Below are 27,295 nucleotides of genomic sequence, written 5' to 3'. Positions count from 1 at the left end.
ACAATTTTCTATTTCACAAGGAGAAGCACATTTTTTAAAAAAAAAATATTTTCCTGTGCAAGCCAGTAGAGTTTTTTTTTTAATCCCTGAATATACATCCTTTCATAAATATTACTAGCTGGCTATAAAGCTGGCATTTAAATGTCATTACTATAAATAAACCATAAAATCTTATGCCTGACTTCAAGGGTCAATGTTATGGAATAACTGGGGAAGAATTATTTTTAGAGGAGAGGAGCAATTATGGTACCAATAATTTTTCTCTTTAACAAACCTCAACATAATAATTTAACTAAAGGTTAAGGATAAAGTCTAGGATAATTTAGTTCTCAGGAAGGGTCAATGGTAGCACCAATATCCTGTTATCTTTGATGAGAAACCTAGGAGTCATCTTTAACCTTCTCATGCACTGTCAGTCACTAGGTTGTGGGTCTTATGATGGCTCATTTCAGTCCTACTTTAGTCTACTCCATGAGATTTTACTATGACAATTTTTAATGTGATTAAAATTAGTGATAAATTTCATGATATATCCTGAAAATCACTGCAGATATTATAAAATGTTCTAGGTTTACTATATTTTCTTCACCAACTTTTTTTTTGTTTTAAATCTCCTCTTCCACTTGAACTGTTGAATAGTCTGTAATAGCCCCACATTGTGTACCAATTAAGGTTAAACTCCTCCGTCTAACATTTAACACAATGGATTAGCTGCTTTTATCTTACCTGATCAATATTTTTTCTTCTCCATTACTCCCAAGTCTAATTTGTTGTTTTATCCATGCCATTCCTGTACTTCTTTGAACCTTTCTTTCTCAAATTCTATATCTCTATTATGAAGATCATAATGTACTTTCCTACTTCCCTTTAATTTCCAACACATCATTTATTTTGCTTTTAAAAAATTAAAAGTATCCTGGGTAAGATCTTCTTTCCAAAGCCCAGTCCATTATACATGGTTTCTTCACTCAAATACAAGTCTATACCATACAAATTAGCATTCAAAATTATCATTCTTTTTATATGGTTTTGTTGCTCTTTCAAGTATTTATATTATACCCTCAATTACTAAGCCTGTAAATCAAAGGCACTAACTCCAAACTCCCATGGTCAGGTGCCTCATTTGTTACTTTTCTTACAAACTATATGAGCCAAAAGTTTTGTTTAGCCAACTCCATTCACACAGAAAATGAATGCTTTGCTTTTGAATTAGGTCATCTGCTTTATAGTTATGCTGTTGATATGGCTATAGTCTCTGGAAAAGGCTCATGATGCCTTATACTGAACTTTCAGAAATAGAAAACCAGCCTCAGCAAAACAGAGTACAGTCATTCCTTAGTGTTCAGTGGGGATTGAGTTCAGGACCCATCTGGGGATACCAAACTCCTTGGATGCTCAAGTGCCCCATATAAAAATGATACAGAATTTGCATATGGCCTACTCACACCTGCCTTATACTTAAATTATCTCTAGGTCACTTATAATATCTAACACAATAAAAATGCAATGTAAATAGCTGTAATTTAATTTTACTAATTTTTTATGGAATAATGACAAAAGAAAAAAAGTCTGTACACATTTATTACAAACATATGTTTTTTCAAATATATTATATTTGAGCCGGGTTGAATCCAAGGATAGGGGAACCCATAGATATAAAGGGCTGAACACAAGGTATTTAAAAGTAAATTATCTTATCTAATAAACTATAGCAGATTAGTTAAATGGTATAACCAAGAAGTAAGTCACAAAATCAAGTAGCAAGGTTAGTGGCAAATTGGAGATATTATAAATCTGAAAAGATAGAAGGTAAAAAACAGAAAAAGTAATAGGAATCAGGCTAAAGTAAATAAGCGTTCATAAATTTAGCAATATAATAATGGGTAACGACTTTAAAAGAACACTAAACTAAACCAGGGAGACTAACGATGATTTGACAATAGTCCATGGGGAAATATATCCTATGAATATTCTAATATTCAGCAGGAGAGTATGGATAAAACTGGGTGGATACTCAAGCTGGCCTGCCCTGCCACCCTCCATCCTGCATTGGGGACCCTTCAGGCTCAAGGGTAAAGGTGAAGGCATGACGCTGAATCTCTGAGAGCAGGCCTTGACTGAAAACGGTAATGATAATGGCATCTAAGTGCCTACTGGCATGTTCATGTGCTATACAATTTCATCTTTATATTAACTGATTAAAGTAGGTGATACTGTGCTCATTTTCTGTCTTAGAAAACAGACTCAAAGTTGGTTTTGTAAGTTTACCAAAGTCATATCTGTTTTGGAAGGAGCAATAAAAATTTATGCCCTATTTTGTTAGCTTCCAAAGTTCATACATATGGCTCCAGCTGACCTCCATCTGGTCTTAACAGGTAAACAAATTAGACATAAAATTCCCTTCAAACTCAAGAACCAAAAGTTCAAGTAGAGATTTTCCAAATAAGATACAGTTTTTTTTTTTTTTCTTTCTCAGATCTTATTTTCAGTATAGCATACTTGGTAGCATTTTTCTGTGGTACTAGTTGTGAAAGTTCCCTTTAATTATTCACTCATTCTTTCAAGAAGTAATTGTTGAACTAGAAGCACTGTAAAATTAGTGAGGAAAAAAGGTTATCTGATTTTATGGTACTTACAGTCTCAGATATTGACTAAAAAACTAAAAGTAAAAACAAACAAAGTTGAAACTATGAAAAAATATTTTTTTTTGCAAAAGAAAAGAGTATACACAGTGTACCAGAAAAACACTATTTTTACTAGGAATATGGAATTCCACATTTCATTTAATGATTGGCATAAGAAGCCAATGAAAGGATTTTTCATAGGGAGTTAACTTGACCCAATGTTTATTTTTCCAAAAGTACTCTGATTATTTGTGGAAGAAGGATTGAGGGTGTTCACAGCCTAACAAGCAACTGAAGTGGTCCAGGAAGAGATCCAAAAGAACTGGACTGAGGTGGGAAGAATGGTACTAGAAATACTTGAATGTGTTCCTAGACGTACTTTGTAGGAAAAACTGCCAAACTACAGTGATGGATTTTGCATGAGTCAAAGACTTAGGAAGGTGATGTTGATTTCAGGCACTCTACCTATTGAGGAGACATTTAATAAAATAAAGAAGGCTGAGAGATTACAGGTTTTAGGGTAATTAATGACCAGGAGTTCAAGCTTAAATATTACTATGAAATGCCTTCAAGAATCTAGTTGCAGATGGCTGGGTAGATTGCTGAACATATTGGTTTAAAGCTTTAAAGAAGAGGTAATGGGAAATCAGACACTTATGACTGATGAAGTAATAGATTTTATAAAAATTTTGGGCTAAGAATATAGTATGAGAAGGAAAAAAGGGACAGGGGAGATAGAAAATGTAGATGTGGAAAATGCAGATGTGGACTTGAATGCAGTGCTATGGGGGTCAAGAAAGAAGGCATAAGCTATGTTAAATGCTGCCAGGAAGTCAAGAAAGATGATTGGAGAGAGTTGAGCAGCCATGGTCATAGTGGGTTGCCGCAGTCCGGTTGCAGCAAAATAACCAGGGGGTGACGAACAACTTGTGTACATTGATACAGCAGGAGTAGGAGCCGTTTATTGTAGGACAGGAGGGGTATATATACATTCCACACAGCTTATCTAATTAACATAAACTAGATACAGCAGTCAACCAATAAGGAATCTCCACACTTAATGGCTTGCTGGGGTTACTTCACAAGCCACTCCCTCTGGCAAAATGCCAGGCGCCATCTTGACTTGTTTACAGACCCTAACAGTGGGTTTCACATGAACTTAACAAAGCAAGTTTAGTAGAGTATAGCCTATGAAGAGAGAGAGAGAGAGAGAGAGAGAGAGAGAGAGAGAGAGAGAGAGAAGAGAGAGAGACAGAGAGATAGAGACAGAGAGACAGACACAGAGAGACAGACAATGTGGAACAGTGAGTGGAAGGTGAGAAGGGAAACCAAACAGTGTAGATAACTAAAGCAGGAAGCTGACTGAGGAGAAGAGGGAAGACACAGGGCAGAACAGTGATATGGAATGATGGTTCTATTTCACATATATATTACGACCTCTATTTGAATACCCGGGGCGGGGGAGTCCATAACAACAAAAGTAAAAGCAGTTAATATTCAGGGGCTTCCTATGTGCCAGGCATTAAAGTAGAAGTTCAGCTATGAAGATTTGCTGAATATTCTTGACACCATTATGAGATCTTTACTTCAGTTTTATATCTACCGACAAGGAAGCTGGGGTGAAACCTGGTCATGTTTCCAAGTTGGTAAGTCCTGATTGCAACAGACAGTCTCACTCTAGAGTCTGCTCTTAATAATCTACAAATACTCAAAGAGTATTCTCAAAGAGGGTGGAAATATGGAAAGTTTGGAAAGGAAGGAAACAACTGATAAACCATTAGAAGGCAGGAGAAAGGAGGATTGGAGACAAATGTGGAGAGTTTGCACATTATTAGACAGAAGGATATCACGTTTTAAGGAATTGGGTTTTATTTATTGCATCTCATCATCTAAATAATGACAGTAATCCTTTCTTTTCAGGAAACAAATATATAAGGATTATGACATAGCTTAAGATGCCCTAAGTAAGTACTAGTGATTTTTACTGCCAAATCCAAATTGAGTACTTCAGAGATGGAAACGCTCAATCCAGATATCCTCCCCAGTTCCCCTAGTATGTGTTAAATTGCTTCTAATTTGATTAAGTACAAAAGTGATTATGTGGTGTTGCTGGCTACATTTCAGGTGTGGTTGGAACCTGTATAAAGTGCTTTTGGAAATGCTAGCAACTCAACAGTGTTAATTAAAGATGATAATAAACTTGGCTCTTTGATTTGGAGGGTTCCCACTAGGATGTATAAACAATGAAATGTACCAAAAAGATGAATTTTAAAAATTTGTCTCAGTGCATCAAAGTATGTTGGTTTCCATGGTGAAAGTCATATAAGTCTGTAGCTTAGAGATGAAAAGTATCTTTATTTGCATATAGAGTGAATAAAACTGGGGGCAATAATTTCTAAAATTATTAATTTATTTCCTAAAAAGTATGGAATGAACACACACAAATAATATGCACTTGAATCTGTGTGTACACACAGATGTTGTGTGTGTACACACACACACAAACACACACAGATGAATACACACACAGAGAAAATCGAACATTAAACAATTCTTCCTTTTTTTGTGATGTCCCTGGTGGCCACTTGCCCTTTGTAGCTCACCAAGGACTACCAAATGTGCCTGAACTTTAGGTAGAAAACCCTGTTTCCAAAAGGCCCATCTTAATAGACTGCTTGCCAATCAGGTCCAATCTCAATGTTTCCTCTTTCTCTTTTTACTTTGTAAGACCAACTCTCTTATCCAACATCTTTATAAATAAAAGGTAGTGTGTCTTGCCTGAGATCACACAAACTATTTCAAAATTTAAATTAGGACTTTGATCTCTAATCCCTCCTACAAGTTCTAACTATAGACTTACCTAAATGTTTTATCTGAGATGTTAATTCTGACCAAATCAGATAGGAACTGATGTGATATAATTGACTCTCCTCCATGCCACTGTGGATCAAGATAAAACTCAGTAGGGAGGGAAAAAAAAGCATGCCTATTTCCGGGGCTAATCCCTGGAACTGAGGGGAGCATCATATTGATGCTGAAGCTATTTAAAAGAAATAATTACACAATTTAAAAGAAGAACATTAAGACCCAAGGGCAGAATTGTAAATTTGACATAAAAGTCAAATTCAAATTCGGTAAGTGTAAATGTTTAATCAAACACCAACATTGTGTGTGTGTGTGTGTGTGTGTGTGTATTAGACTCAGAGGGAAACAGGTTACTTTGGGGAATTTTCACTCTGCCACAAGGTGGATTTTGTTTATTTTCACTTTGGGTCATAGTTTTGGCCCAAATGGCTGGTCTCCTCCTACACCACAATAGCCTTCCTTTCAAGGCATTCAATCCTGTAGCTAGCTACTCTGTGATTCTCAATCTCAATATTGATTTCGTATTTCCCTTTTTTGTGTGTGTGTCTGAAAGTGATTCCAAACTGTGTTTACGATAAATCTACCAACTTGCTGCCTCACATCTCAGCAATACTATTTTTATCTTCCCTAGCCTTATCTTGCTCTCTCTTGCTTCTATGTCTCTGCACCTGAGCTTCCTCTGGTCAACCTAGTGTTTAAAGGGTCTTGTTTCTAGAAAGCATCTTGCCCCCACCTCCCTCCTAGGTGGCCTGTTAGCACCCTGCAGGTCCACCCTCCTGCTATGTGTGTTCCTTATTGTCTTCTCTAGTTTACTTTTTCTATTATACCACTTAGATTGTGAGTCATCTAATAGCCTCCTCTAAACTCCATCTTACCCTCATTACACAGCTAGTTTCTAGCATAGTGCATGGCATATTCTTAGTAGTTCATAAAAACTAAACTCATGAATGAATAAATTTGAAAATAATTTAAACTATAAAAATCAGAAAGAAACAACACAGGGAAGATAAAGTATTATAAATGCTCATTTCTAATGAGACTTAAACTCATATATTCTCAATCTGCTGTTGTAAGCTTTTAAAACCTAGTAAAATCTAGGTCACCTGATTTGTGATTATACCAATAGTACACCAGGGATATGTAGTCCACTGATGAAATGGAATGCTTTGCAGAGTTAGGAAAGTAGATTAAAACACAACAATCTAACTGGATTTAGATAGATAGAATCACAGCTTCAAGGCCTTCCATTCAAGAATTTCTAGTACTGATGGCATTCTACCATCCATAAACCAATCCTCCATTTAAAGAAATAAAAAATAATGTGAGAGCTTGGACTGTGGCTCACTTGCCTGGCATGTGTGAGGCATTGGGTTTGATTCTCAGTACCATGTATAAATAAATAAAATAAAGATCTATCAACAACTAAGAACAAAAATATTTAAAAAAATTAATGTGAGCTGAGCTAAAACTTTGACAATTTGTAGCTACTCAGAAGAGTTCCTATCAGTACTTGGTGTGGATAATACACATTATTATTTATTATTTTCATGCTATGTTGGTATTTACTAAGAAATTTCAGAGAGAATAAATATGAAGCATGGTGCTAGTCATAATAGGAACTTTTCAAGTATAATAATTCCTCCACTCAAACAAGTAGCATACATGAATTAAGAATGAAAACATGATTAATACACTTACATGAGTTTCTTAAGTAGTAGAATTCTAATGAGATTCCCTTAAATATATGCTTATACAAACTTCAACTTATATAACTCCTCTAATTTGTAAATTTATCTTGGTGTATTGTAAATTCTTATATTCCTTGTGCTAATAATTTGAGGATATTTCACTCTCCAAAAATATCTATAGCATATTCTGGGCAAAATGAGATGTGACCATTCAAGTTATCACATTCATATTCTCTCTCTCTCTCTCTCTCTCTCACTCTCGCTCGTGTGCAAGCACACACACACACACTTCAGGTGTAAAAATTCAATTATGTTTTTTTTCCTACCTTTCACTGGGGGTTACTTATGGAGATTGTTATATGATTGACATTTTCCAGGTTAAAATATGAATTTTAAAGTACTGCCTCTAGCATACTAACATTTGGGTTGGACAAGTACATTATAGGTATGACCAGAAAGAAATATTTCTTTAACCTTTCACAAAAGATAAAGAAGTGAATTTCCTGTCTCTATAGAGAGCAACTTAAATTTGTTGGACAAAAGAAGGGAGGAAAAGGTCTCTCTCAAACTCTTTTGTCTCTTAAGCTTTCTCTTCCTCCAAAGAGACAAAGATATCTGTCTGTAACAAGAAAAATGCCACTTTATAATTCCCTATTCTACAATTTTAACATTTTTAAATATCAGGTAATTACTCTGGTTATCACATGATATCAAAAAATCACATGATCAGTTATTTTAATATTATTATGAAAATTATATATATATATATATATATATATATATATATATATATATATATATAACTTTGAGAAGTGACAAATAAAGAATTATTTACTAATTAGGAATATAACAATGTGAAGAAATGTTTTATAGTATTAGAAGAAGTATGAAAATTGAACACCTAGAATTTTCCATTTAAAAAAATGTTCTATATTTGATTGCCTATTAAAGATGTACAGAAATGGGAAAAATGAAAACAAATAGTTAATATTAAACCAATTTTAAAAGGTTGAATATTTCAGGATGTTTTTCAATTTTAGCAGAGAACTAAAAGTCATAGGTGAATTTTCTTTCCCCCCATTTTCACCAGGTAAGACATGAAAATCTATATTTTTTTCAATATACCATCAAGCTTTTAGAATAATGGCAAAATTTAAAAGATTATGTAAAAAGGAAACTAACATTCAAAAAAATAAAAAAGAAAGAAAGAAAATATTTATGTATTTATCTCAGATGGGAACTGCCTATGTTGTCCACGCTGGTCTCAAACTCCTAGGCTTAAGCAATCCTACTGCTTAAGCTTTCTACTAAGCTGGGACTGCAGGCATGCACCACCATGCCTGGCTGACAAAAATTTTTAAATGGGTTTTCTAATTCTGTTTCTCAAATTATGGGCCACAAACTAGCACCTGCAAGCTGATGGGAAATGCTGAATCTGTGGTACACTTTAAGTATCAAAAATTAGAATGAGCATGGTAACAACTGTCCCCAGTGATCTATATACATATTAAAATCTGAGAACTTGCATTCTATTACACAGGTGTATTTAATTCATTCCTACTTGAAGTTCAAGGAGATTTAGCAAAGCTTATATGCATAATGTTTCTATTTGATAGAAAGGGGATATGTTCTAATTTTACTAACAGAAGTAGATCATGTGCATGGGGATATGATTTACCATATATTACACAGTCTGCAGTGATAAATTTGTTCAGAGCAGTCAATAATAAAATGATTTGTTTATATGATTTTAAAACTTAAAGCTATAACTGGAATGCTGCTTTATATAATAAAAATATAGACTCTTTCTAACATTGAGTTTTTGTATAATTAAAAGTTATGTACTACATAAAGAGAATTGTCTCCCGAATGATTTCACTTTCTATGTGAAAAATATTTTTCTTACTATTTTTACTATTAGTGATTTAAGCTTTATAATTCTTGTAGGTACAAAAACTTTGAACGCCTCTGTACTTCTCTAATTTTTTACTTTTTACTGGTAATTGCCTGAGTTTATTATACCCATCCCCTCAAAATGAATGATTTTATTTTTTAAATAACAGGTTTAACTGGCTCATTTCACAGCTCTGCATGCCTAATTCTAATAAACGAATATTTGCTCTTCTACACTTTCTAGAGCAAAGCATAGTTTGGGGACTGATGTATATTAAATGATGAACAAGGTAAAAGCTTTGCTCCCAAACACGCTTGAGTTCATCAGGGGAGTTAAGACATATACACCAATAACCATGATTAATTTCAGTGACAAAGAAAATGCTTTGGGAACACAGAGAGCAGTCACTTCTGATTTGTGGAATTAGCTAAGACTTCCTGAAGGAGAAAACATTTAAACTAGGCCAAGGAGGATGGTTGGGACAATTGCAAAAAGAAATGTCAGCAAAGGGCATTTCATATAGCAAAGGAAGCAAGAGTTTTCCATGTGGTAGATCATTGCAAAAATGCCCAAGGAAGGAAGCAATAATATAATTCTTTAATGCTTACTTAGCTACTTTTACCAAAATACACAAAGTTAAAAATAGAACTCTTGTAAACATGTGCATGAAATTCTCCCATTAAGAATTTTAAAACATACATAAATTAATGAGGCAACTAACAAGATGATGAAACGGGTTCAAAGGAAAATAAAATAAGCTGCTCCATACAGACTCAGTGGGGGAAAACATCTCTGTAATAATGATGCAAAATTGCACACAAGACTGTAACATCCTACAGAGCAATAGAAAAGCAACCTTTGAGGATTATCTTTTCAAGTGGACCAAAAACACTTGCTACTTATCAATCTTCTGTAAGTTAACATTTAACTGTGCAGTCTGGTTCTAATCAATAGTAAGTAGTAAATCAAAGTTAGAATTCCCAAGACCCCCAGCAGGCTCTTAAGTGTTTGTTTGACAATCCTCTGATATAATTTCAGAAGGAAACTCCTAGATAATTTTTAAATTGGTTGGTTAAAAACACTGTTTTAGTTAGCTTTTTTGCTTCCGTGACTAAAAGATTTGACCAGAACAACTATAAGGAGTAAAAGTTAATTTGAGCTTCATGGTTCCAGAAGTCTTAGTCCATAGAAGGCTGGCCCCATTCCTTAGGGCTCTAGGTGAGGCTGAAAATCATGGCAGGATAGTGTGGCAGAGGGAAGCAGCTCACATCTGGAAGCAGAGAGAGAAAATCCACTCTCCAGATACAAATATATACCAAAAGCCACACCCCAATTCCCATCTTCTTGGACCACACCCTACCACTTTAGTTAATCTCATCAGGGATTAACTCACTGATTAGGCTAAGGCTATAACCCAATCATTTCTCCTCCAAACTTTCTTGTATTACATGTGAGTTTTTGGGGTACACCTCACATCCAAACCATAACAACCACTCTGTTTAGTGACTATTATCCCTCTAGTTTGTAGGGGAAACTGAGTGTTAGAGAAGTCAGGTAAATGGCCCACATCACAAACCAGATCCACAAAAGAACTGAGAACTTAACCTAGATCAATTTGATTGCAAAGCCTTTTCACTACACAAAATGAACCCACAGTCCACACATACCTTGTCTTAGGCAACATCTAAGTGCTAGAGTAATTAATTTAAAGTTATTTATTCTTTTTATATTTTTGTTAGTGCATTATACATAGTAGTGAGGTTCACTTTGACATAACAAATATAATTATTCAAAACAACCCAAAATATATCCCCTCCCTTCTCTAAGTTGCTGAATTCCTACTTCATAAAGGAACAAACTGATATTCTAAAAAGTAAAAAAAAGGAAGGGAAATTGATGTAATCAGTGGCAAAGGATCTGGGGCATTAGCTAAAATATAGATTGTACAAAGTGTTTAAAAGAATAACACACTTCCATGTGTCCCCTAGAAAGGATGGATAAAAGCCATAGACACAGCATGGATGGAGATGCTATCCTTCATTAGCATCTGAAATTTATTTTATTGTGATGCTTAATCCTTTTGGGATCACACATGAATCTGATTCAGAGTTATAATTTCTGCTGCAGTTTGTGTATTACTTGCCCCTTCTGAAACTCATGTTGAAATTTATTCCTGATTTTGATATATTAGCAAGTGAGACCAGGTAAAAATTTTAAGAGGACATTATTAGGGCTCTGTTCTCATGAATGGACTAATCCATTCATGGGAACAATGGGCCCAATTGTTATCTTGAGATAGGGACTGCCATAAAAGACAATTTTGACTAAATCTCTTGCTTAGTCTCCTGTCTGTTGCCATATGTGCCCTGTGCTACCTTGGGATGTGGAACTTGCAAAAAAGCTACCAATGGACGTGGCCCCTCAACTTTGGACCAGAATCATGCGTTGAAATGAACCTCTTTTCATTGTGTTTTCCGTTTTGTGACACTGTATTATTATCAACAATAAACAGACTGAGGCACAGTCCTTTTCCTGTAATCATGCAAAAAATTTGCAAATATCCTAAAAGGTTTATATATATTTTTTGATGATATTACGTATTTATTTTGGCATAAGGATACCTATAGGAAGGCTTTAAGGATTCCTACAAAGGTTTTAAGATGTCAAAAACACCTGTTCATATACTGTTTAAGCACACAGTGTAAGTAAATGACATTTTGATTAAAATATAAAGAATAGGGAATAATGTAGTTCTTTTTCCAGTTAGCCCAGAACAAAACTTCTTAGTTTAGACTGATCCAATGCTGACTCCTGGATTCATTAAAAAGAAACGAAAAAAATAGAACGTAAGAAAGAAAAAAGGAAGAGAGAGAGAAAACAAAACAAAGAAACAAAAAACTCAAATAAATTCCTCTTTCCCATGCAGTAGAGAAAGGAGTTGTTAGAAGCCTAGATTCTGAAAGCAGTATACCAACCTGTAAATATCAGCTTTACTAATTTCTAGCTGTATATGATTTTGGAGTTTTTTTTAATAGCTCTACATTTTACTTTCTGTACCTATAATATGGGTATAGTGATAATGATTTCCTTTTATGACATTTCAATAATTTGCTTCAGTAAAGTATTTATAGCAGTGTCTGACACATAATGTTATGGAATAATTTGTTGAGTTAGATACATACACTACTTCTCACTTTTCTTATGCTTAAAACAGCAAGAATTATTGTTGAATACCCTGAGTACAATGTCATTTCTTAAAGCACACAGTATTTATGTGACTGCATTTTGGAAGCTATAGCTCCAAACTAGACCTTGGAAAATCATTAGAATATATAATTGATATTAACTGATATTTTAAAAAAACATTAGCCTTCTAAAACTTGAAAAAGGTATCCTTTCTAAATCCTAAAATAGATAAAATAGAAAATTAATAATCCTAAAATAGATAAATCAGCTATAAAATCCAGTTTTCCCTCCCCAAAACCATGGATTCAACCAATCATGGATAAAAAATGTCAGGAGGAAACTGATACCATACTGAATAAGTAGAGACTTATTTGTTGCTATTATATCCTAAATAATATAAAATTATTTACATAACATTTATATTATATTAGGTGCCATAAGTCATCTGGAGATGATTTAAAGTATTTGGAAGAGTGGACATAGGTGTTACACAAATAGAATGACCTCTTATATGAGATTTGAGCATCCTGTGGTTGTGGGATCCATGAGGTTGAATCCTGAAATCAATACCCTGTCAATATCAAGGGAAACTGTACTTTCTCTCTCCACAAGCTAATAATTCAATTTCATTTAAAGTTTTTAGGACTCTCTGACTAGTAAACAATGAAATTTCAATGTAAATTTAGGACTCCTTTAGAGAACTACTACATATTCTTCACTCATAAGCTTTGTCTTAGTGTATTTTTGCATTTTAATTATTGAATTAATAAACTCAGTTATTATTTTAGAGTTTAATACCTTGATGATTTTCTCATGGAATTAATTACTATATTGTTTTTCAGAATCTTGGTGCAGAAATCTCCAAGTACCACAGCTATTCTTCATGTTTTTATTGTAAACATATTTTATGTCTTCCCATATTTCAGTGTTTGTCATTTAATCACAAGAGAAAAATTCTATATATTATTTCATATAAGGAATAATGGGAAAATTACACTTCACCTCAAAAGGAAATCTCACCATTTGGAACATTAATTTTAGTAAGAAAACTGCCTCATAATATCTAAACTTACTTAGAACATACAAATTTGACTTTGAAAATGTTTCATTAATTTAAATGTTGTATTAATACTTTTAAGTTTCTTTTCAATAATACTGGATAATATTTAACATTTTTAACTCACTCAAGAGTTGTGTGTCCTCGAGCATTCTACAGATGAAAAGGCCTTATATAATTTCACACACTTATGCAAATATGAAACACATATTTAAGCTTTTTTGATTTCCATTATGTCAGTTTAAAAATGCTTTTTTTGTATTTTTGTACATGACAAAGTTTTGTTATACATGAGCTAATAAAAGAATTGACAGATACATTCTGATAAAATAGGAAGAGAGGTGAAACTTTAAAAGAAATGTTTAGGTATCCATAAGCTATACTACAAAGAGTATTCTTCATTATTTTAGGAGCTGATTATAGATCAGATTACTTTAGATGTATACAGGAGGAAATTAATATTTTAAAATTAGTATTCAATTACAAACATAGATCATATATTTTTAAGATTATAAATATTAATCTTTAGTCAGCTGTGTGTTTCTAAACCAGTTTACTTTCCTTCCTAAATTTTTGATAAGTATGTTCATATTTGAACAGTAGAGGGAGCTCTAAAAATGCTTAGGAAATGGTGAAAAGTTGTAGGTAACATGAAATATTCTAAGTAAAAAATTATTAAAACAGGCTAGAGTTATAAATCAATAAATTAATTTTATTTTAAAAATCCCATGCTCTTGTAAATGCTTTAGATGATTAATACACATTGTTCATTTTTAAGAGCTTTAATAACTTTTAAAGGCATCTAGATATACAGAAATAATTTTATTATTATATTTTTTAAGTTTGTGTATAAATTTACTTAACGTATGTGGATTAGGTTTTTCTTATATTAATCTTTCTATTTTCTGAAGGCTACAGAAGAAATAATAGTTTCTGAACAGTGAAGCTATTAAAATAATTCTATTGTTCTAATATTTGGCTTACCTTATGTGTCTAGTTAGAACTGGACTGGAAAAAACAGAGCCCTGTAAAACCCCAGAACTACCCAATGACTACTCTGTTGCCTGAGTTAACCCATGGTCAATATTTTCTGATGCTTATTGAAATCTTAATGCTGTGGCTGGTTCCCAAATAAATATTTAAAAAATACAACCAATTGAAGGTGTTCATGCCAGAATGAGGTAGTTGTAATTGTAGGTGAAGAGGACTTAAGAACAGAGCTGGGATTTTAAGAATTTTCTGTCTATGAGCTGAAGAACTTATTTAGATATAATGACACATCTCAGGTCTATTTGGAGAATTATACAAGTTAACAAAATTAATTTTTTTTAAACTATTACCAAAACACAAAGTTTCAATTAATACTTTATTTTCACATCAATATATATTAGAGCTAGCAAATGTACACAATCTATTTTTCATAATTCCAAAATATAAGTCTTGGAAACCTGATTTTTTTTTCTCCAGATAATTCATTTTGTGTCCAAATCTAGCATGACACAAACTAACCCAGCAACAAACATGACCTCAGTTAATAAAGGCCATGAACATTCATGTTTTAATATTTATAAACATATTTTCCTTGTACATGAATATGTTTGAATACCTATTGATTATCCAGAGCAAATATAACATATTCATTCCTTTATTGTTCAAGACCCTGAAAACTTCTGAACTCCAGAACAGTTAGATGAGGGTTTGGGATATAGGATTGTAACCTTACCCCTGTCCCAAATTGTTTTCAGTATATGCTGATGATCATGTTTATCTTTTGATGTTATACGTTATAAATATTGTCTATCATGCAGAGAAGATCCAAACAATAATCCATGTTTAGAGAGGTCATCATATGTTTAGTGATGTGTGACTGAATGATTGATATCCACACTGTATACCAGCATTATATGGAAACACTGTAAATTCTTGTTATAGAGATCCCAGTACTTCTTTATGAGATGATGACAGCTAATTTAGTTTAGATTTCTCCCATCCATGCTGACACATATTTGCATCATTTAGTAGAACATGAAATTGTAAATGATGTATATTGTGAAACCTTTGTAAAATCCATTATATAAAAAGTAACAAAAAGAAAATAGTTCAGATAAATTTTATATTGCTGATTATAAAATAATTTGTAGTATATTGAACAGGTTTTTATGTCTTCTGGTTCTACTCTGATAATGAATTTGGTAGGTGCTATGGCAGAAAGGCTTCCAGAATGACTATTAATGAAATCTGATAACTCTTTTTTAAGAACATCAATATAGACTATTTTATATTCCTGAATGACATATAGAAAAAAATGAACATTAAAAAAGTAAACAATTTAGACTTTAGCAAAAAAATCTCTACTATTAGCTTAGTAATCTGTAGATTCTCCTATTGTTCAAATGTCTTTAAAATATATATATTAATAGTTTTCAAATAGCATGAACATAGACTAATGCAGACAAACATTCTTTTTTTTTCCTTTTCTTGGTCTATAATAAGCAATGCTTCCTCTCCCAGAAAAGTTTTCAATGCCAGCTCTAAATATCACCCTGAACCCTCTCTTTCAATCACTATGTAAAGAAAAAAGAAATAAGTTAATCTACTTTGGCCATGTCACCTGAGATACTACAATTAACCAGGATACACTTCCTGAGTAAGATAAGTGTGGCACTGGCGTGGTTTGAAATGACATGGAAAAAGATGACTTATGAATTGACATTTATAAATATGAGTTCAAGATCACAGACAGAATACAATGCTTATAATTAATCAACAAGATATTAAATATTTTCTCCTAACAGTACAATTATGCAACTTTTAGCCAATAAAAGAATTGCAGCTCTTTCAAAGTTTGTTGCTACTTTCTTCCTTTTATAAAAACAATAGGCTGCTTTTGTTGTTTCCTTATCCCATTTTCCTACTGTGGGATTTGTTGACTTGCTGGTCACAGCTTTATTTTGGTTTCCCCTGCTGTGTTGGTGTTGAAACAAATTAGTTCAATACATTTTCCTAAAGGTAGCTGATTTAGACTTTGTCTTTCCCCTGAATAAAGATACAAATGGTTTAATACATTTATTTTCAGGTGGTTGAGTTTTAGTGCCTCTGTGACTTACTTCCTGCTGAGGAATCTCAGTGTGGCACAGTGAAATATTTTGAAAGATGCCTTAAGAGTTGGACTGTTGTTTCATCTGATGCATATGCTGGAATTATGCAGCCCTTTCTTCTCTTTTCTTCTTTATACCCTATTCCTTACCCCCTGCATATTCCTTCTTATTTCTCTCTGTCTCTCTACCTCTTTCTTTCTCCCTCCCCTACTCCCTCTTTCCTTTGTCTATCTTTTTATTATTTGTGTTTTTTAGATATACATAACAATCGGGTGTATTTTGACATGTTATACATATGTGGAGTGCAACCCATTATAGTATTGATCCTGTTCTTGTGGTTGTACATGATGTGGAGCTACAATGGTCATGAAATAAGGATGGTCAAAAAATATATGCAAAAAATATTCATCATCTCAACATCTCTAGCAATTAGAGAGATGCAAATTAAAACAACACTGAGATTCCATCTCATTCCAGTCAGAATGGCAATTATCAAGAATACAAGTAACAATAAATGTTAGCAAGGATGTGAGGAAAAGGTTCACACATACATTGCTGGTGGGACTGCAAATTGGTACAACCACTTTGGCAATCAATATGAATATTCCTCAGAAAACTTGGAATAGAATCACCATTTGACCCAAATTCCAAGAACTCCCTGAAGCTATGATTAGGAAGATGCCTGATCAACTCTTCCATATATACCCAAAGAATTTAAAATTATCATACTATTGTGATGCAGCCACATAGTTTATAGCAACATAATTCACAATAGCTAAACTGTGGAACCAACCTAGATGCCCTTTGACAGATGAATGGAAAAAGAAAATGTGGTATATATACACACAATGGAATAGTACTCAGCCATAAAGAAATTATGGCATTTGTTGGTATATTGATGGAACTGGGGAATATCATTCTAAGTGAAATAAGTCAGTCCCCCCAAAAACAAATTCTGAGTATTCTCTCTGATATGTGGATCCTCTATCTTTTTCTCTTTCCCTCATTCCTTCTATTGCATGGGTATTTGAAAAACAGTTACAATGTATTTTGCACCATCAGTGACTAGAAGAAACAACTATAAGCAAAGTCACTTGTGTTATTTCTTTAATATCTTACATTTTTAAATTTTAAAACAGAATTACCCTAAGCAAAAAGCATATAAATTTTTAAAATCTGATCTAGATTATTATATTTCTACTTCTGATTAGGTTGACAAGGAACATCTCAATATAAAATGTTGTGAGCAATAGAAAAACAGAAAGCAGAGATTCTAGGAACTATTCCAGGCCTAAGGCACACAGGTGCCTAATGAGACCTTGGCCAAGGCAATGGTATTGGACTGAGTGACACACTAAAGGAATAGCAAGGCTTCTTCTAGGTTATGCCTTACACGACTTCTCTATCTGTGTCTTCATTACAGTCCAGATAATTCTAATTCTAGAAACTTGTTTTATTATACAACAGTGTAAGTAAATTCCAAGAACTCCCTGAAGCTATGATTAGGAAGGTGCCTGATCAACTGTAGCAAGTCAGACATTTTTGGCCCATTCCTTGACTCCCTTGGTAAGTTCCCTTGGTATCCAACTGTCTGCTCTCTGAACATTCTCTTAGGACTCTCTTAACACACACTCCACACTTTTAAGACAAGGCTCTGGCTTCAGGCACTCCATGGGAGAAAAAAATTTACTGTCATTCCTGTATTTCAGTAGAAACTTGGTGAACACAGAAGCCCCCATGCTCTTGGGAAGGAATTTTGATTTCTCCCTAAGTGTATAATCAGAATGACAGTAAAATCAGTGATCAAAGTAGATGATAATCATATTTTCTTGTAGGGTGGTAACAGTAAATTATCAGGTTATAGAGAGGCTGACAGTGATGAGTCTGCAATGGAAATTGACAGTCACACATTTTGCTCTCAGTGGAGATGACAGTGAATTCTTCTCTACTCCTGTATTTGATGACCAACATGATGAGATCATAAGGCTTACCTAAATGTGGATCACGAGCATGTGGATAAGTAAAAGAACATCTTCATTATTCATTATCCAGAAACAAATGAAAATACAACATACAGCATAGCTAACCTTTAACTAGTTTAGAATTTTAAAGTTATTTCATCACAGGCAAAGGTCCAGGAGAAGAGATGGTTATTGTATTTCATCATTAGCTTCCAATACGTGAAAAAGATAAAAATGAAAACCTTCCTTTCCTTTCATTGTGACCTCTGTGGGTGGGGGTGATTGGAAATTTTTGTATTTTAACTACAATGCACATAAATTGTTTACAAATGATAAATGTTTATAACTTTTAGGATTCTATGGCTATTTTATATTACAGACCACATGCATGCGCATACACACACATACATACACACACACACACACTCCTTGTTTTTGAGTATTAATGTTTTTACATACTAATATACTATTTCTATTTTTGGGGGGAGGTACTAGAGATTGAATATATTGGTACTAAACCATGAAGCCACATCCCCAGCCCTATTTTGTACATATATTGAGAGACAGGGTCTCAATGAGTTGCTTAGCACCTCACTTTTGCTGAGGCTGCTTTGAACTCTTGCTCTTCCTGACTCTCTGTGACACTGGGATTATAGGTGTGTGTTACTGTGCCTAGCCAATAATATATTATTTCTATTAAGGTTACATTGTAATTTCACAAAAAAGGAAAATTAATTTAGTTCATAAGTAAATAAAATTATATAAGTTGAATGTGTAATACTAGATCAGAAATCAATATGAATTTTTTTTTTTCTGCACCACTTTCAGGCAGCTTCAATGTTTGGATCTGGAGATTATCATACTAAGCAAATAAGCCAGTCCCAAAGAGCCAAGTGTGGAAGGTAGAATGTTTTCTCTAATATGTGGAAGCTAATTCACAATAAGGTGGGAGGGTAAGGAGAAGAACAGAAGTTGAGTAGATTAGACAATGGGAAATGGAGGGAAAGAACAAAGGATAGGAAAAGGAAAGACAGTGGAATGAATCTGACATAATTTTCCCATGTACTAATAGGAAAACATCACAGTGAATCTCACAATCATGTATATGCACAAGAATGGGGTCCTAATTAGAATAAAATATAATTCATAATTGTATAATTTTGTTAAAATAAATTCTGCTGTCATGTATAATTACCAGTAATTTTAAAAATATTGAAATTTCACTGGAGTAAAGAGGATGAGTATACAGAGGAGGAGATTGGAGCCACCTTCATCCAGTTGAGTAATGCCAACATCATTTTGGCTTTAGTTATGGGCAAAGGGATGGTAGCTGTGTGTCTGCCTGCCTGGAATTATGACTTACCTTCTGGTCGTGACTTAACATTTATTATCCTTCTTCAAAATTTCCCTATCAGACCATAAGCTACATAGTCATATTATATATGTGATTTTCTTTTACAAATTTAATATAAAATAAAATTTAAATGAAATATTAGATCTCTGAATAAAAGACAAAGGACCATTTCATATCAATGTTGACTAAAGATAGCAAAAGACAAAAAAATCTGATAAATAGTACATTTATATTGTGAATATAAATATAGGGTATCAGTCTTCTATTTTTTTTCATCATTCTTTGATATATGGTTGGTTTACATAGAGCCTTGAGAAAGCAACAGCTGCTGTTGTAGAAATGTGAATTATGAAAACTGAAACTGTTCCATTTCTACCTGTGTGTGCTTGGGAGATGGGTTCTTAGCTCCAGATCAGGCAGGTTCCACTTTGTTACCCGAAAAACTATCTTACCATCACAGAGCCTGAAAAAATTAACCTGTATTCTAATTCTAAGCCATTAACTTCCTGCCCTCTCACTGACATGAGGGCCACATAAATACATTTGAATAAAAATACAAGGGCAAAAATTCTGGACCTCTGATTGTCTTCCTTATTAAAATTATTCCATGTTACCATAGGGTCATTGCAGGCCAAGAGAGAAGTAGTAAATTACTATAATCAAAAATTTGTAGGGGAGCCCAACTGTACATGACAAATAAATGACTCTTCATTTTCTTGTATATACAATTGCTCTTAGGCACATCAAAGCATTTAAGAAACATCTTTGGTGCCAACTAAAACCCAGCTTTTCTAGGTAAAAAGAAGAAATTTTGAAAAAGGAAGGGCATGATACTCAGGTGATAGCATAATTTTAGATCATATTTAGATTCCAAAAATAGAGAACTATTTATTTATAACTTGGATTTCACAACCTCTAAGTATATTATCACTAGGGTGTGTTTTAATTTTAAAAAAATTGTTTAAAGTATAGTAATTAATAGTACAGACACTGAGCCTTTGTTTTCTTATTATGATAAAATGTATGTCATGTGGAAAAATTGATAATACTGACTCCTAGGGACTGCAGTGTGATGAAATTTTAAGCTGATCTACTATCAACATATTCAAGTCCTAAGGTAATAGAAGCAGCCTCAATGCAAACTACCTTCACCATCAGCATCCCTAGCAATAGGTAAATAATTGACAACCAGGAAACACATAACAAAGATATGGGAATTTGAACCAATTATTTTTCCATATCAAAGTTAGGCATCACCATGCAATTTAGCATTCAACAAGCATTTTTCAGAAAGGAGCAAGAATAATAATAACCCTCAATTCAGTTGATCCTTAGGAACAAATTAAGAGAAACATTCTCTGACATCAAACAGGTGTTTTGAGTGGCTTAACATGGAAAAGATGTGGCATGTTAATGCTCTCAAAATTATCATAGCTCTAGCCTTCATAAAAATCCATTAACGTAGAAACTCACTCATAAGAGAAGCCATGCATAGGGTATCTGATCACAGAGCTCGGGTGTCAACTTTATTTTCTAATAGAAATAAGAAAATTTATTAATTGACTCATTGCATTGTTTTCCAAGGCATTCAGCACACCTTAGTAAGACACTTTACACTGAGGAACTTCCAGAGATCATGTTCAAGATTTTCTATATCCTCTCTTTACAATCATCTACCCAAGAAACTGTTGAATCAAGGCTGAACAGAAGCATAAAAAAATAGTAAATGGGGGAGGGGGTAAAGAAAGATAATGTATGTAATGATGTTGTTCCTGGTGCTAATTAGGTCTTCCATTAATAATACATATTCACCAAATAAATTTTTTTTGTTGGAAATATTTATTTCATCACAAAATGTATATATGTCCTCCAAAGACCTTATTTTAGTCCACAAGACAAATGGGCTTTAATAGAGTCACTTAACTTGGGGATGGTGACTTTCATTCTCTAATGGTGGTTTTTAAGAACAGAGAAGCAGTTGAATGAAAAATGGACAGGTGAGACTGAAGAAAGGATCTGACCAAAGAGATGGTCCACATTGTGCTGATCTTGGTAACATACTCAAAGAAGAAAAAGAACACAATAAAAGAAAGCGAGATGTGTGTCTTGTAAGATGCATGCATCAGTAGGAAGTTTGAAAGACCAAAAAAGAGTCTGCATCACCAGGGAATGCATTCATTAATTCATTCTAATCAAAATGTTGATGTGTGTCAATTATTGAGTATCTACTGCTAGCCAGGCATTATAGGAAGTACTTTAGGTTATTTTTTTTTTCCCCGATTTTCCTAAGAGTACCACCATGAAGACAAAATCATGCTCATTTTATAGAGGGAGAAATGAAATATCAGAAGTGAAATCCATGAAAAGCAGTGAATCAGGCATTGGAAATGTGGACTGTTTCCACTATGATATGTCTAGAGTTCACATATAGTCAGTAAGATGCTGGGCTCAGGAGATAAATAAGCCATGTCACCAAATCTCTAGAGATTTACACTCTAATAGATGTTACTGAGGAATGCAGATATTGACGTCTGAGATAAAAGAATTCCAGCAGATTTCCATGGACATCTCTAGAAAGGGAAGTGTGTTGTCAGGATTATGGAGAAGGCCCCACAGAGGGAAGAGAAGAAAGAATTCAACCATGCACATCTCCAAGTGGTTGGATAACATGGAGAGAAGACTTAGTTTCCCATCTGGGAAAGTGTAAAAACATTAGCCCTTTTTGGATAAGAGAGACTGTATTAAAAAGAAATAGAAATAAGAGTGAAAGAGTAGCAGGGCATTCTGAATGTAGATCACATTGTCGCTTATCTGAATGCGAGCCTTATCTCAGCAATACCAGTTTTGTCCTCTGGGCTGAAGTGCTGCCTGTGTTTACACTTTTTCAGCACACAAATGCTTTTCCTCTTCTAATTTTTTTTATTTGTTTTAATTAGTTACACATGACAGTACAATGACCTTGACATATCATACATTTGGATCAGATGGGATATCATATCTCATTTTTCTGAGTATACAGGTTGTAGAATCACATTGGTCATGCATTCACATATATACACACAGTAATAATAATGTATCTTGACATCAGCTAATCAGAGATTATCTTCTTATATTTTTAACTTTGCCTTTCACATATAATAGGCACTTAACAATAATCAATTATTAATGGTGATGATGAAAAGGAAAAGGAAGAACATTTTCAGTTCAGATTGATCCTATTAAGGCAGAAAAGAAAAGTGTTTGCTCAGTGTTTACTTCCATGAGATAATTCTTCGAAGTTCTGTAAGTTTGAGGTAATAAAAATTTAATGGGAAATATTGCCCATGTTATTAACATTTTCTAACTGTATGTTTCATGGGCAAGCAACAAGTTTGACTACTTTCTCATTTTATCCTTTTCTCAACTCCTATTGACTAAATGGATTTATTTTACGATTGAACTGATTCTCAGCTAGAAATAACCTGTTTGAGAATATAAATTATCTAGTTCAGGTTAGGACATGATGGTTATGTAGATATGTTATATATACACATTTTATTTTTAGTTTTCTTCTTGACATATTATAGAAGCAGTGTGCTTTGATGTCTTCAGAAAATAAAAAACGATAAAATGAGATATTCAAACACATCTCCATATCAAACAACTGATTAGTCACAGAGTTGGCAAATCAGTTGATTTGGTGCAAAAATACTTTGATATATTTTTAAATAGTATGCTAATAACTTTTCTGTAATTACAAGCATTTTTTTTTTTTTGGCAATCATTTGAAGGGAGACCTTAGAATGAAGCAGCAAAATATGAGAGTATGTAAGAGTATAAGACTCTCACGTTTTGGGGAGTCAATGATGGGAGATTTTTTTTTTCTGAAAGTATGTGTAACTAGCAGTAGTAGCATCGATAGCAATGTTACTGTTTGGATGTGAGGTATCCATAGAAAGCTTCTGTAGAAATGCAGGAATGTTTGGAAATTAAATGAATGGATTATGAGAACTGTGACCTAACCTGTCCATCTCAGTTTGAGGCTAACTAGGTGATAACTTTAGGTAGGTGGGGTGTGGTTGGATGAGGTGCATCACTAGGGGTGCCCCCTGGAAGGGTGCATCTGCCTTGAGAACCTTTAACCTTGGGCTCTTTTTCCTGACCCCCAAAAGATGAGCAGCTTTCCTCCACTGGGATCTTCCCCCAAGATGTGCTGCCTCACCTTGGGCCCAGAGCAATGGAGTTAGCCCTCTATGGAACCTCTGAAACTGTGAGCCCCAAATAAACATTTGCTCCACTAATTTATTCTTGTTCATATTTTGGTCACAGTAATTCAAAAGGCTAACTAAACCAAAAAGTAATAGTAATGATCTTAATAATTAACAATAATTGCTATTAAAAATATCGATCATTACTGGGTGTTTATTTTGTGTCTGGCACTCTACTGAGCTATTTCTCTCATTTAAGACTCACCTAGGAGTTAGACAATAGCACCTCTTTCTCCAGAATGGGAAATTTACTCTTAAAAGGTAACAGGTATAGTCAACCAGCTTCACACCATTAGTTCACATCAGAGCTGGGATTTTTACCTAGGTTTACCAGACTCAAGGTTCAATAAGCTTCTTGTGTTCAAAACACTTCACCTTTCCAAGATCTTTGTTGGTAGATGCAACCAGAGTCATCTCCTTCTAGTTATGAGTACTAAAATTTAGGGGCATTGATGAATTGATGTGTTCTGAGAAAGGGACAAAATAATAAAAGTGTCTCAAACAATGTTTTGTAACTTTAGAAATGTTATTAAGATAATCAGTGATAGCTTCTTTTCAAGTTTTAGTGGAAGACTAGTCTTGGAAGTGTGTATCACCTGAGATGTCACAAGTAACACTAATGCAATGTTCTGTGGGAAGATAGACTTGAATTAAATATAAGGAATCTTTTGATCATTGCTGTTTTCTGTGAATAATTCATCTTATCCCAAGAAGTAGTAATTTAGATCTAAACATAGTGGAACATATTGATCTGCTAGTATAGATGTACTATTTGGATGATATTGAACAGATAGGAAACTCAAAGAAAATTTTTTTTCCGGAGAAAGATGTGCTATTGTCTAGCTCCTACATCATTGTGAGTCTTAAATGAGATAGAAATAGCTAAGTAGAGTGCCAGACCCACAAAAAAATTATTTCCCTCAAATAATACCCATTTGGTTGTGGAAAAAATAAAAAAGCCAACTTTAAACAGTCAGTAGGGATTGTGTAACTCTTGAAGAGAAGAGAAAAGGTCAAATGGAGAGAAGGCAAGCCAACCTATGTATTGCATTTAAAGTGCATGGAACACTTGGGATTTAAAATGTAGAATTAAAATTTTGAACAACTGCCTACAGTTCATTCCTAGGTGATCTTGCAGTGAGAGCACTCCTCATGGTAACAGTAATAAGGGCAAAAAAATAGTAATCAGCAATAGAAGTCAAACTCAAGCATGGCCTTAAAGGGGGAAGAAGTCTGAAAAGGACTTTGGAAATGATTCGTGCCTGGTAATAAAATGAAGATACAATGAATGTTAAAATTCCATACAGAAATTACTCAATAAGAACATGAGGTCAGTGTATGCAGCAAGTCCACCTATTCTACTGGTTTATACTGCTTCAAAGAGGGAATCTCAGGAACCTCAGATGCCCTGGTGCCCTCTATCTGTGGTCCTGGAATCGGAGCAATTATAAACCTCTGCTTATTTTGCCCATCCTGCCCTTATCAGCATCCAACTAGTTTTGGATAAACAGTTGGGACAATAGAACATGAATCAAACCCTCTGTTAGGGTTATCAACAAAATAAAATATCTGTAACTCTATCAACAAACATGTAACGAAAATTTAGCATATATACACAGTGAAGTTTTACTCAGTCATAAAGAAGGATGGAATTATGTCGATGCTTGTAAGTGGATGGAATTGGAGAATATCCAAGGGTCTAATGTTTCCTCTCACATGTAGGAATTGGGGGCAGGGGGTGGATAAAAAAGGGATCTCATAAAAATCAACCAAATTATGCTATGTTGATGTATGAATATACCAAAACAAATTCCACTTTTAGGTAAAATTATAATGCACTAATTAAATTAATAGAAAGGGAGACCAAAAGAGTGGAGGAAAGTGACCCATGGAGGAAGGAGGAGAGGAAAATGCAAGGATATGTGGAATGAGGTTGACCAAATTATGATATATTTGATAATTTTATATATATATATATATATATATATATATATACACACACACACACACACACACACACACACACAAATATACGTAGAACATAATTATATATACACACATATATACACATATTCTCTGTATATATGTGTGTGTGTATATATATATATCACAATGAATTCCACTGTTAGATATAATTATAATGCAACAATAAAACCATTAAAAGAAACACAAGAGACTTATAGATTTGCTTTTATCTCTGACATTATTTTACTATCATTCACTGATACAAAAATATACATACTATGCACAAAAAACAAACACAAAGTTCTGTTGTGTTGATGTTTTTCTGCCTTGAATATGTATGTTTATAGACGTTCCCTGTGTATAAATATATCCTTAGTGTTGTGTTTAGAAATAAGGATTAACAATGTTACCCTGGGAATGTAGTCTTTCAGAATAGGGCTCTTGTTTTGTGCATGCTATACCATTTTCCAATTGTCCATAGTCTGGGTTATCATTGATGATTAATTCCAAAATAAAAGTTTGTTGAACTGAACCTATCTTTGTAAATGTTTAAGCAGAATCTTGACATCATGGGCAGGAATGTTCTTATGACTCAAGTTGATTTCTTACAAACTTTAATATATTTTATTAACCAATATGTATATGTAAAACCAATATGTGTGTATATATAAAATTAATGATCATTCAATGTTTTAAGAGTATTTTAATATGCCTTACAGTATTCTTGCAGTTATTGCTTGTCTAAAGTGAAGAAACTTGGTTATATCAGCCTTAATATGTTGGAGAATGAAAAAATACATTCTGTATCACATTGAAAAACCTATAGGTTTTTGGAGAAAAGTCAAAGTGCAAGTTCAAAGTTATAAATAAAACTCTTGTCACTTTTTCTTAAAATATAAGTTACTGAAAAAAGGGTGAGAAGCTTATGTGCTTATAAAATTATTTTTATGAGATAATCATTATATTAATGGTTCACTGTGCTGTAATAGCATTATAAAATATTTCAAAATTGATATTGCCATAACTTGATGCAGGTTATATTTTCATTTTGACACTGTCTTCTTAAAAACACAGGCAAAATATGTTTTTTTTCCTAATGTGATATTTCAAAACTTTCTGTGCTTCTTCAAGGTTTTTAGCTTCTTGGAATAAATTATACTCTTTTATTCTGAAACTATTATGAAATCATTGATAATTGTCAGAAGAAAAGTTAAAACCTAGTGAAGCTATTAACATTTTATCACTTCTATTTCAAATGGGAATATGAATTCACTTGCCAAATTATTGATCATTGATTGATTTAGCATGAAATACAACTATCACAACAGAGAGAGCAGATCTTCTTCATTGAGGTTA

This window comes from Marmota flaviventris, chromosome 8 (assembly GCF_047511675.1).
Source record: "Marmota flaviventris isolate mMarFla1 chromosome 8, mMarFla1.hap1, whole genome shotgun sequence".
Lineage (NCBI taxonomy): Eukaryota > Metazoa > Chordata > Mammalia > Rodentia > Sciuridae > Marmota > Marmota flaviventris.
This window is presented reverse-complemented; position numbering follows the sequence as displayed.